The sequence below is a fragment of the Hyperolius riggenbachi genome, chromosome 8, assembly GCF_040937935.1.
Source record: "Hyperolius riggenbachi isolate aHypRig1 chromosome 8, aHypRig1.pri, whole genome shotgun sequence".
Classification (NCBI taxonomy): Eukaryota; Metazoa; Chordata; class Amphibia; order Anura; family Hyperoliidae; genus Hyperolius; species Hyperolius riggenbachi.
The window spans coordinates 101,276,156-101,288,636 of NC_090653.1; the positions used below are offsets into that span (position 1 = coordinate 101,276,156).

Sequence of the window (12,481 nt, forward strand, 5' to 3'; positions counted from 1 at the left end):
GCATCACCAGAACATGGGCTAGCTGCTCGGTTTAAGATTTCTGTATTTCCAGGTGTGCAGCTGCCAGCCATGGGTCTCAGTACAGATTTTATACTATGCTCAATGCACTGCATATGCATAATAATTACGGTACTGAGTCTCAAAGCCAAGTTGCAAGGACAGCTGCTGTATGAGAGGTGTAAGACTGGAAAATGGAAGTTTGTTAATGATTAACACTACTCAAAGCAAAAATAGATGTGATCATTACTGCTATAATACAAGTAAGGCACTAATTCAGCAGCTGAAACAAGTGCCTATGTGGGCTCAGGTGCAATCGAATCCTCTACTGCTGTGCCAGTCTGTAAGTCTGGAGTCTGTAAGCACTAAGCAGGGGACCGCCTGTATTTACTAATACCTGGACAAGTATGCAGCAGCAGAGGCTGGACAAGGTCCTCCAGCACCCAAGGCTGAGACACCAAAGTGCGCCCCTCCATCCCTCCCACCCTAGCCGTCACACACTGATTGCTATTAGACTTAGAGAGCCACAGGGCCCACAACCTCCCCAACACCTTAATATCTAGTTATCTGGCGTGCAGTCACTGCTATGTATCCCCTTTTCTTATTTCTTTCTGCTTAAAACACAATTAGTAATAACAGCTTAATGAATTGTGCGCCCCCTCCTACACTGCGCCCTGAGGCTGGAGCCTCTCCAGCCTATGCCTGGGCCCGGCCCTGTGCAGCAGATCAAGTACTCTGACTCAGCTGACTCAGGTTTTACATGATTAGCCATATGCTTGTTCAGGGTTTTGACTCAGACACTACTTATGCCAGAGAGATCAGCAGGGCTGCCAGGCAACTGGCATTGTTTACAAGGAAATGCATATGGCAGCCTCCATATGCTTCTCGCCTCGGAATCCCTTTGTAGAGGGGGGGGGGGGGGTTGGAATGGTCAGTGAGATGTAGATAATTCCAAGTTAATGCAAAAGTTTATGCTAATTTTATAGAATTTATGAGACTGTTGATTGGTCCATTTTCAAGCTACATAAATTTGCATGACATTTGCATCAACTCAGAAATAATTGCCTCTTATTAATCCTCCCTATTGAGGAGATTCCAGAAGGCAGGAAGCTATCAGTTCCCAGTGGGAGAATTATACAATCAGTATCTCCCCATAACCAGCACACTGTACCGGCACAGAGCAGAACAGCACTTTATTCGCATGACAGCTGAGAGATCAGAAAAAATGGTTTCACTTTAGTTCCAAAAGAGTTAAAAAAAAATGTAATATAAAGAGTAGTTATAATACTCCTAAGGGTTTCCATGACAATGATTTTCCTTTATCAAAGCAGATGCCTTCATGCACCCACCGTAATAAAGAATTTCTCTGTTTGCTGTCAAGTGTGTCATTTGATCGGTGATGTAATGTGTGCAAGAAAGGCGCATTGTTTGTGTGTTTGTTTTAGGAGGGAGAATTACCCTTGAGGCTGATGTATTCCAGGTCTTCACTGAACAAGTTACGTAGTTCAAGTAACGCTACTGAAAGGTTTTAACGTGGTATAGCTCGCTAGTGCAAAATAACTCACTGTGCTGTTACTGATTTGTATAAGGGGCATAGCAGTTGCTATGGTGCCCAGGAGCAGTTGGAGGCCCTGTCTGTCCCCAACCTGACCAGTGTGACAGAGAGCCAGTTGTTGCTAGCTCTGTTGAGTATTTCAGTATTTTTCCAGAACACTTTAATAGAATAGTGTGGACGACACAAAGGAGTTCCTCACCTTGTAGGAAGTAGTACAGTGACATAAGCACAGCTTCCAACAGTATGACATACATACAAATTATCACCCCTCCCAGCAATTCCCCCCCCCCTCCAAATTTTTTTTTATTTTCATCTTGTGACATGATGAAAGCCTGGGGGTCCATCTGTTGAATAACAAGTGTGACTATCCTGATCCCTCCCACTCATAACAAGTCTGGCCATAACAGCACATGAAATGAGGGACAGGGGGCAAGTAGCCGGACTCCCCACCCCAGCTATGGGCCACCCACATTATATATATATATATATATATATATATATATATATATATATATATATATATATATATATATATATATATATATATATATATATATATATATATATATATATATATATATATATATATATATATATATTTTATGTGTGTGTGTGTGGCTACATGCTGCAAGAAAGATTACCTTCTCCCAAATGTATTTTTTTTTTCTCTTGTACAGATAAATTGTGTTGTAGGCTATAATGTAGTTTTAAAGTGTACCTGAACTGAAATGTGAGTGACCTGATGAGTGCATATAGCACTGCTCATACTAATAATTTGGCTGAGGTCCCTTTTGTATTTATCTATATTTGCATTGCAAGAATTTAAATCCCACTGCTTTTATTTATTTTTTTTAAACAAGATTTTTTTATTTAAAGTTTTGTCATAAACAACACATATGACAATAACATAAACAATAACAGTGAAATCCGGTTAGACATTATTACATAGCTATCATTTTTGTTAATACAGTCCCAAAAAGATAAGAGAAAACAGCCAATATCAATGGTGCCTTACTGGCCAGCATGTTTAAGCTAGACATTAGATGTAGATTGGAGCATGAGAATATCGGTGCAATTAAAAAACTCTCATTTACTATGCATGTTGAAGATCCTGTATAGTCACGGTTATATCAAGATGAGGAATTGTGGTCTCCGAGGTGCCCACCCATTTATGCCACACCTCCACTGCTTTTATTTATGTAAATAAGGCAGTCAAATGCAGCCCCAGCTCTCCCGCAAAGTAAAGGGAAGTCAAAACACTTCTATTTGGCTGAGCAAACATTTCTGATTAACCAGACAGACTGTAGGGATCTATCACGTACCTTTGTTGGAGGAGACCGATGCTCTGAGGACAGCAACCCCTGCAACTTAACTGGTTGCCCTGGAATGGGTACAGGGGTAGCCAGTGAACAGAGTGCAGGAGCGCTAGCAGGACCTATGGCGTGATGCCTATGCGCGTGACCAAGGAGGAACTGGAGCGCTTCCACGGGCTGAGTCTGGTACTGCAGGGACTCAATCAACCGATGGACCTAGAAGCAAGTGGAGATCCAGGAACCAGGTAAGTATATAGACAGGCAGTAGTCGGCAATGGTTCTGGTACTTGGACAGGCAAGAGGTCGGTAACAGAGCAGGTTCTCAGACAGGCCGGGTTAAGCAACAGAGCGAGTAGTCATATAGAGCAGAAGTCAAAACAAGAGCGGGCAGTCAGACAGGCCAGGATCAGCATCAGGAAACAGGAAACAGGCAGACACAAGGTGCAGTAGGCAGCAGACTTGTGTTGCGTGACATGGTTGGCAGGATATGACAACAAAAACTTATTTTGCTAATGATGTAACGAATATGGAACTATTACTGTAACGCTGATTTTTATTGTAAATTTTATGGGGATTGTTTGTCTTTTTTATACACCTACTAATACCAAGGCCTGGTTCACACTACGGGGTATATTCACTAAACCCTCTTAAATTAAACGTAATGTATGCAGGCAGTGCACACTATATTTAATATGACTTATGGAAATAATGTAACTTGCTTAGTCATTTCTGTAACTTACATTATAAATGTGCAACACCCACATTGCTTGTATATCAAACAACATAGATGTTTCATATATAATGCAAATTACACAAATTATTTAACAGGCTAAGGGCCCGTTCACACTGCACGCGTTTCCAGCCGCGTTTTGGAAACGCGTGCAGGTGGCCAAAACGCACGACATCAGACATTGCATAGAGTGCAATGTCTGATGTTCACACTGCATGCGTTCCGGACCTGTGCGGTCCAGGAACGCATGCTGCACGCAGATTTTGCAAAAACGCGTGGCTGTCCCATTCACTTTTCAGTGATGGGATCAGCCCGCAACGCACACAAACGCGGATGGCCATGCGTTCGTACGCGTTGCGGTCCGCACGCGTTCCGCACGCATGGCCATCCGCATTTCTGATCTGAACGGGCCCTAATGGGGTGAAGTTTTATGGGGGTTTAAAGGGAACCTGAAGCTAGAGGTATATATTATATAGAGGTATACATTAGAATTTTATTAATATCTGCTCCCCCCTCCCCACACACACCTGCAATTCATGTAAATAGTGATTTTTGGTTTTTGTTTGTTTTTGATTTAACTGAAGTGAGAAGAATATGGAGGCTGCCATATTTATTTCATTATAAACAATACCAGTTGCCTCGCAGCGCAAACACTTAAAATTTAGAACTTCAGTTTATTATTCACTTAAACACTCGTCAACTAACTTATCTGACCACCACTATCCAGGCAAGCCTTTACTTTAAAGGGAACCTAAACTGAGAAAGATATGTATTTTTCCTTTTCAAATAATACTAGTTGCCCGACTCTCCTGCTGATCCTGGGTCTCTAATACTTTCAGCCACAGCCCCCGAACAAGCATGCAGATCAGGTGCTCTGACTGAAGTCAGACTGGATTAGCTGCATGCTTGTTCCAGGTGCGTGATGCAGCCACTACTGCAGCCAGGACTGCCAAGCAAATGGTATTGTTTAAAAGGAAACATCCATATCCCTCTCAGTTTCGGTTCCCTTTATATGTATTTGACCATAACTTGGTCCCCCCCCCCCCCCCCCCCCCCCTTAGCAGTTCTTTAAAGCTAGTCCACACTTACTTGTGATGCACCACATTAAAAAAACACCAGGATGATGAGAAGGGAGTGGGAAGGGAAGGGTGGTAGCTCGTTTACCGCCGCTAAAGCCTGACAGCTTACGGGGGTTTTGGACTGACTTATATACCTTTTTATCTACAGCTGATTTGTTGCAATACAAATAGTACTTTTACTAATATTTAAAGTAGTTTTCTTCTGTCTATCATATCCAGTAATATTCCTCCATATGCAGGGCCGGCTCTAGCTGTAATAGGACCCTGGGGCAAAAGTAACTTGAGAGGCCCCCCCTAACGCAACCTTCCAACCAAATCACTCCGAGGGCCCCTGAGCCGGCTGCAAGGCCTGATCCAATCAATTATATGTCCCCTCAAAACATTTTTGGGGTTCTCATTATTCAACTCCTTTTTCTACACAGATTAAACACACAGCATCCCTGCTCTCATGGGTTACCATAGCTGGTGGGGAAGATGGGCACCTTAGGCTGCCCCCTCACAGGATCTGGGGCATTTGCCCCCTTTGCCTCTATGGAATTGCTGGCCCAGTCCATATGCTCTGGGAACCCTGCCATCAGTAGCATGACACCACCTTCCCCAGGCCACTCCCGAACCCTGTCTCTAAACAGGCCAATGAGAGAGAGAAGGAGGGATAGCCTGCACATGCTCCCTCCCATAAGCCTCTGTAGGAGGGAGGGTGAATGGCAGAATATGCCACTCACCCTCTTTCTAGAAGCAACAACAGCATGGATGGCAAGTGGCAATTCAACCCTGTAAGTACTTTGGGAAGCAGTTGAGTTTTGCAATCCAAAAGCTGTTGTCATGAAACTCCTCCCTGGCCCCTGTAATCCAGTTCTCCCATTGGATGGGGAGTTGACAGAGGACCACCCTTGTAAAAACACAGACAGCAGAACATTTCAGTCGACTACAAAAGTCCTCAAACGGTAACTCCAATGCTGGAAAATGTCTCCTGCAACCTAAAATACATAATTGGACTCTTGCTTCATGCCTCGTCCCATGTGGTCTAGCTATTCGCTGTGATCGCCTTTCATGAGAAGGAAGCCTGCCAAATGCGAACAAGCCTACAGTGGTTTATTTATACAACGTAACACTTGTATGTTGTACTTCATCAGCGATGATTGTGAAATGCTTTCAGAGTTCTGTTGCTGCATTCTGTACTAACAAGCACACAACACTCCTGTATTGTATAAAAGCACGCTCGTGCCTTATATAAACACAGGTCACTAGTCGAGATATATTTCACTGGCGCTTAAAAATGTATTCTGGGAAAGATTTTTGTTTTATCGTTGTCCCTAAATGTAGAAGGAGAGCGAGAGAGAAAGCGTGTAATATGATATGGTCTTGAAAGCTTTGCTGAGGGTAGCATGCTGCAGACATAAGCTGTGTCAATAGGAACTCTATTCAGCCTGTGCAAATAGCCTCATGACCCACGTTTGATTGGCAGTCCATAGAAGGGAGGGGCTTTCTTTTAGAAAGAGCTCACATTTTGGCGGCACTTCTGACTGACTGATTTCCTGAGTGCTTTACTTATTTTCTCCTTTTCATACGGGGAGAGCCTGCTACACGCTCGCCTTTTCTGCCAGCCGCCAAGCGTTCCGAGTGGGATAAGACGAGCTAAACTTTGCAGAAGATGGTCGCTCCCTCGTGTTTGTGCTAATCCCGGGAAAATGCTGCTTCGGCTGATGAGAGATTCTCGGCTGGGAAAGAGAACCAAGTACAGGATCGCTTTACAGCAGCAGCTGCCAGGTGTGTAGGTGTGGAAAGCAGCCGTTATATCGTCCTGCTCACAGAAGTGATAGCATTAGGTGAAAGTACATGTGTGCGAAGAAGGTTTGTGTGAGTGGGCGTGAGCGCTCCTGTACGCTAGCCAGACCTCACCTTTAACAAAGAACGCTTGAAGGATTTGTTCTCTCTTCAGATTGTGCTGCAGCTCTGTAATGCAGGCTTTTAAAGGGAAATTGCACTGAAAACTCTTTCATGAAGGGAAGTGAGGAGAACACTAGACCAGTAAATCATTATTGCTTTTCATTTTTTTTTAATCTACGTAAACTGGATTTAATTGCAGCAGAACCAGATCTATGCATGGGATTCATTTAATTATGAAGAAAATGATTAAGTCTACATTCATAGTGGTGCAGTGTAATGGCCGCATTGTAACACGGCTTGCCACACTGCAGCTCATCACGGCGCGGCAGGTGCAGTATAAACGCGCTCATTAACAGTGTCAGTTAAGCATACTTTTCACTGACTGTATGTGATGCAGCGTGGGGATAACATGCGGGGCCACTGTTACAGGGAACATAACGCAATGCCCACTGTGAACAAAGCCAAATATACTGATAGCTTTAGTAATTAATCAATGTTTTTGAATCTTATTTGCTCTGTGCCAAGATGCAGTTCAGCTTCCAGCAAAAGCACATTTCAGACCTCTCTAATCTGTACATCCCAATTGTGCTTATTTTGCAAAGAAAATCAATTTTTTTTCCAACCGAAACCCACAGTCCCTCTTTCCTTCTCAGTTGGCACTCTTTTTTATAAATACATACTTCTACATAACATTTGAATGTATTGTTTAACTATTATTTGCGCTATTGCACTGCTTATTTTGAAGTGTAGTGTGTTGTTGTAGTATTCTGTTGTGACAATTGCAGCATCTGTGGAGTTATGGGGAAGGACTTCTGCTCATATAAGTTCTTCACTGAAGGTGTCAAAGGAAGGGGGGGGGGGGGGGGGGTGTGCTCTTTGCCTAAATATTTTTAAGCCAAAGGTTTCCCTATTTGCTAATTCAAAAAGTCTGGAGGTCTGTTAATATGTTTATATGGCTGAACTTATCACACTCGCATGTCAGTTCAGAGCTTTAAATGTCCTTTTAGAGGCATTATGTGCCCAGTCCTCCTGCTGCTCTACTGGCAAAGTTTAGGAAGCATCACACACTCAGTGAAGCTGATAGGGGTCTGAGTCATCGGTTATTTAGTTTGACATGGGAACTCTAAAATGTGGTGCACAGTGTATGCTGTTCAATAGATTTACTGTAGCAGAAAAGCACCACTTATAGACCTATCAGCCAAAACAATAAGACCACCTGTCTAACATTGTGTAGGTCCATCTTGTGCCACCAGAACAGCTCTGGTGCATCGAAATGTGGACTCCACAAGACCTCTGAAAATGTCCTGTGGTATCTGGCACCAAGACTTTATGAAGTCCTGTAAGTTACAAGGTGGGACCTCCATGCATTAGACATGTTTTTTAGCATATCCCTCATACAGAAGAGGAACGTGCACCTGGCTCACCCACATGATCTAAAAGGAATGATCAATTAGACAAGTCCTTCTTTTTCCTTTCGCCAAGTTCTGATGCTCACATGCCCATTGCAGATCCTGTTAGAAGTGGACAGAGGTCAATGTGGGCACTACTCAACCCCATACACAGTAATCAGCAATGTACTGTTTGTTCTGATATCTTTCATCTCATGGCCAACGTTCGCATTTTAGCAATTTGTGCTACAGTAGCTCTTCTGTGAGACTGGACCAGATGGTCTGGTTTTTGCCTCCCACACACATGAGTGAGATATCGACACCCATGACCCTGTTACCAGTTCACCGGTTGTCCTTCTCAGGATGTTCTTGGCAGGTTTAACCACTGCACACCAGGAACATCCCATAATACCTTTCATTTTTCCTGTTGCCAGTTCATCGGTTGTCCTTCTTAGGGCTTTTTGGTAGGTTATAAACACTGCACACGAGGAACATCCCGAAATACCTTCCGTATTGGAGATAACCTGATCCAGTCAATTGCCCATCACAGTATGGCGCTTGTAAAAGTTGCCTGCATACTTGCAAATTACAATAGTAATATTGTAATTTGCATGGATGCAGGCAGCTTTCCAACAAATCATTTTCAAGAACTGATCCATCCCACCTCATGACTGGTTGTATTGTAGCAACGTGTAACTTCCCTGTAGGTAGTTTCATTGTTGCAACTGATCAGGGATCTTCTTCTTTGTGGTTATCTGGGGTACTGTAGACAACTTCTTATGAATGTTCTGTTGTTTCTTTCTTCTCTACTGCGATCACTTATCGGACACTGAAGTTGGCCAGACCGTTCATGTGTTATACTGTTACCCGATCGCTGCAATGTCACAACATAAATGTTTTAAATAAATTATCCCATAGGCATTAATATAATGTTGTACCTACTATTAATTTTTGTGCATTTTAATGCACTCTGAACATGGAAACAGCTGTTTTTTCTGGATGGAAATGCATAAGTATCACAATTAAAATTCACAAAAATATAAAAATTAATATAAAAATACATTTGAAAGCTACATCAAATCTACATCTACATTTAAAGGAAAACTGTAGTAGTTACTTTTATTCTACCAGCAAGTAATTTTGACAGGAAAGGACCTAAGTGTCTCCCAAAAGATAAGACGACAATGTACAAGAGGCATTTTTGTGGAAAAAAAAACATTTCTCGGCTTTCATTTACATTTGAATGTCCAATCGAAAATTTGCCAGGGGTATGAATAATTATGAGCAACACATTGTATGTGGAGGCCTTCCTATTTACAGTATGTCATTTAAAGCAATACCAGTTGCCTGGCTATCCTGCTGATCTTCTGCCTCTAATATATTTAGCCATATACCAGGTGTTTCTGACATTGTCAGATCTGACAAGATTTGCTGCATGCTTGTTTCTGGTGTAATTCAGACTCTACTGCAGCCAAATAGATCAGCAGGACTGCTGGGAAACTGGTATTGTTTAAAAGAAAATACATATGGCAGCCTCCATTTTCTTCTTACTTCAGTTGTCCTTTAAGTGTATATATATGAACAGACTCTATTAAAAAAATGTGCATAAAATGCATGAGCTGTAGAAACTTATTTGCCTCCCCAACCACCCCTGCTCAAAACCAATAGCTGTAGTATGTTCAAGTTAAACAAAATAGATCAAAACGTTATGCTGCGGATCTGTCCTTACTTCAACATAATCTTCCTTCAAACAAAGCACTGCTCCTCCCCTTCCATCTCAGGCTTGCTGCTAAATACACTCTTCACCTTTGGCCATGATGTTGAGTGTCCATACAAGAACTTGTGGAGGAGTGATGTTGTGACATCATCACACTCTGCTCAGCTATACAAGCTTACAAGGGGTGTGTCTGAAACCAGACTTGACATTTAAGTAAGAGGGATATGGAGCCTGCCATGTTTAATTGCATCCATGTAGTAAAGGTGCCTGGAAAAATTGAGCAGGGGATTGCCGCTAGCAAAATATGGGTAAAATTACAGATATTCTACTACTTAATTCTGATGGTAAAATATCGGTAATCTTACTGATATTTACTTATCCTAACCTACTTTCACACTTATTCCTCCCTCTACCTATGCCTAACCCTTATTCCTCCCTCTACCTATGCCTAAGGGTGCATACACACTCAGACCATAGTCTTTGGAAAATGAAAGATCACAGACCAATTTTACCCCCTTCCATGTAGTATGAGAGCCATACCTTCACAGCCTATTCTATCGAGCTGAACTCCCCATCAGATAGAAATCTTTGCAAGATGCTGCACACAAAGATGCTGTACACATTCAAAAGATCAGTATCTGCAATGCATTCCTAGTCTATGATATCTGCAGATCCTCATACACACCTGGTTTAACAGACATTCATCTGCAGATCAGATCCACCAGGATGAATCTTCAGATCTGCAGATGATTGTCTGATCTGCAGATGAATGTCTGTTAAACAAGGTGTGTATGAGGATCTGCAGATATCATAGACTATGAATGCATTTTGCAGGAACAGATCTTTTGCAGATACTGATATTTTGAATGTCTACAGCAGCTTTGTGTTCAGCATCTTGCAAAGATTTCTATTTGATGGGGAGTTCAGCTCAATAGAATAGACTGTGTAGGTATGGCTCTCATACTACATGGAAGGGGGAAAAATTGGTCTGTGATCTTTCATTTTCCAAAGACTATGGTCTGATGTGTGTATGTACCTTAACCCTTATTCCTCCCTCTACCTATGCCTAAAGGCTCATACATACATCAGACCATAGTCTTTTGAAATTTTACCCCATTCCATGTAGTATGAGAGCCATACCTACACAGTCTATTCTATGGAGCTGAACTCCCCATCAGACAGAAATCTTTGCAAGATGCTGCACACAAAGATGCTGTAGACATTCAAAAGATCAGTATCTGCAAAAGATCTGTTCCTGCCAAAGATCCGTTCCTGCAAAATGCATTCATAGTCTATAGAAAAGACTATAGGTATGGCTCTCATACTACATGGAAGGGGGTAAAATTGGTCTGTGATCTTTCATTTTCAAAAGACTATGGTCTGATGTGTGTATGTGGGCTAAGCCTTATTCCTCCCTCTACCTATGCCTAACCCTTATTCCTTCCCTCTACCTATGCCTAACCCTTATTCCTTCCCTCTACCTATGCCTAACCCTTATCCCTTCCCTCTACCTATGCCTAACTCTTATCCCTTCCCTCTACCTATGTCTAACCCTTATTCCTTCCCTCTACCTATGCCTAACCCTTATTCCTTTCCTCTACCTATGCCTAACCCTTATTCCTCCCTCTACCTATGCCTAATCCTTATTCCTTCCCTCTACCAATGCCTAACCCTTATTCCTCCCTCTACCTATGCCTAACCCTTATTCCTTCCCTCTACCTATGCCTAACCCTTATTCCTTCCCTCTACCTATGCCTAACCCTTATTCCTTCCCTCTACCTATGCCTAACCCTTATCCCTTCCCTCTACCTATGCCTAACTCTTATCCCTTCCCTCTACCAATGCCTAACCCTTATTCCTCCCTCTACCTATGTCTGACCCTTATTCCTTCCCTCTACCTATGCCTAACCCTTATTCCTTTCCTCTACCTATGCCTAACCCTTATTCCTCCCTCTACCTATGCCTAACCCTTATTCCTCCCTCTACCAATGCCTAACCCTTATTCCTCCCTCTACCTATGCCTAACCCTTATTCCTTCCCTCTACCTATGCCTAACCCTTATTCCTTCCCTCTACCTATGCCTAACCCTTATTCCTCCCTCTACCTATGCCTAACCCTTATTCCTCCCTCTACCTATGCCTAACCCTTATTCCTCCCTCTACCTATGCCTAACCCTTATTCCTCCCTCTACCTATGCCTAACCCTTATTCCTTCCCTCTACCTATGCCTAACCCTTATTCCTTCCCTCTACCTATGCCTAACCCTTATTCCTCCCTCTACCTATGCCTAACCCTTATTCCTCCCTCTACCTATGCCTAACCCTTATTCCTCCCTCTACCAATGCCTAACCCTTATTCCTCCCTCTACCTATGCCTAACCCTTATTCCTTCCCTCTACCTATGCCTAACCCTTATTCCTTCCCTCTACCTATGCCTAACCCTTATTCCTCCCTCTACCTATGCCTAACCCTTATTCCTTCCCTCTACCAATGCTTAACCCTTATTCCTCCCTCTACCAATGCCTAACCCTTATTCCTCCCTCTACCTATGCCTAACCCTTATTCCTTCCCTCTACCTATGCCTAACCCTTATTCCTTCCCTCTACCTATGCCTAACCCTTATTCCTCCCTCTACCTATGCCTAACCCTTATTCCTCCCTCTACCTATGCCTAACCCTTATTCCTCCCCCTACCTATGCCTAACCCTTATTCCTCCCTCTACCTATGCCTAACCCTTATTCCTCCCTCTACCTATGCCTAACCCTTATTCCTTCCCTCTACCTATGCCTAACCCTTATTCCTTCCCTCTACCTATGC

The 12,481-nt window shown here is 42.8% G+C and overlaps 1 protein-coding gene across 6 annotated transcripts in view; it reads left to right on the forward strand.

Annotated features, from left to right (window-relative positions):
- MBNL3 (muscleblind like splicing regulator 3) overlaps positions 1 to 12,481 on the forward strand; it is a 239,377-nt gene that overhangs the window by 25,001 nt on the left and 201,895 nt on the right. The window contains exon 1 of one of the 6 annotated variants that reach the window (XM_068250939.1): positions 6,247 to 6,441. The exons of the other annotated variants lie outside the window; for them this stretch is intronic. The gene's annotated coding sequence lies outside the window, so the exon portion shown is untranslated. Of the gene's footprint in view, positions 1 to 6,246; positions 6,442 to 12,481 lie in introns of those variants that run through there. 6 annotated transcript variants of the gene reach the window in all.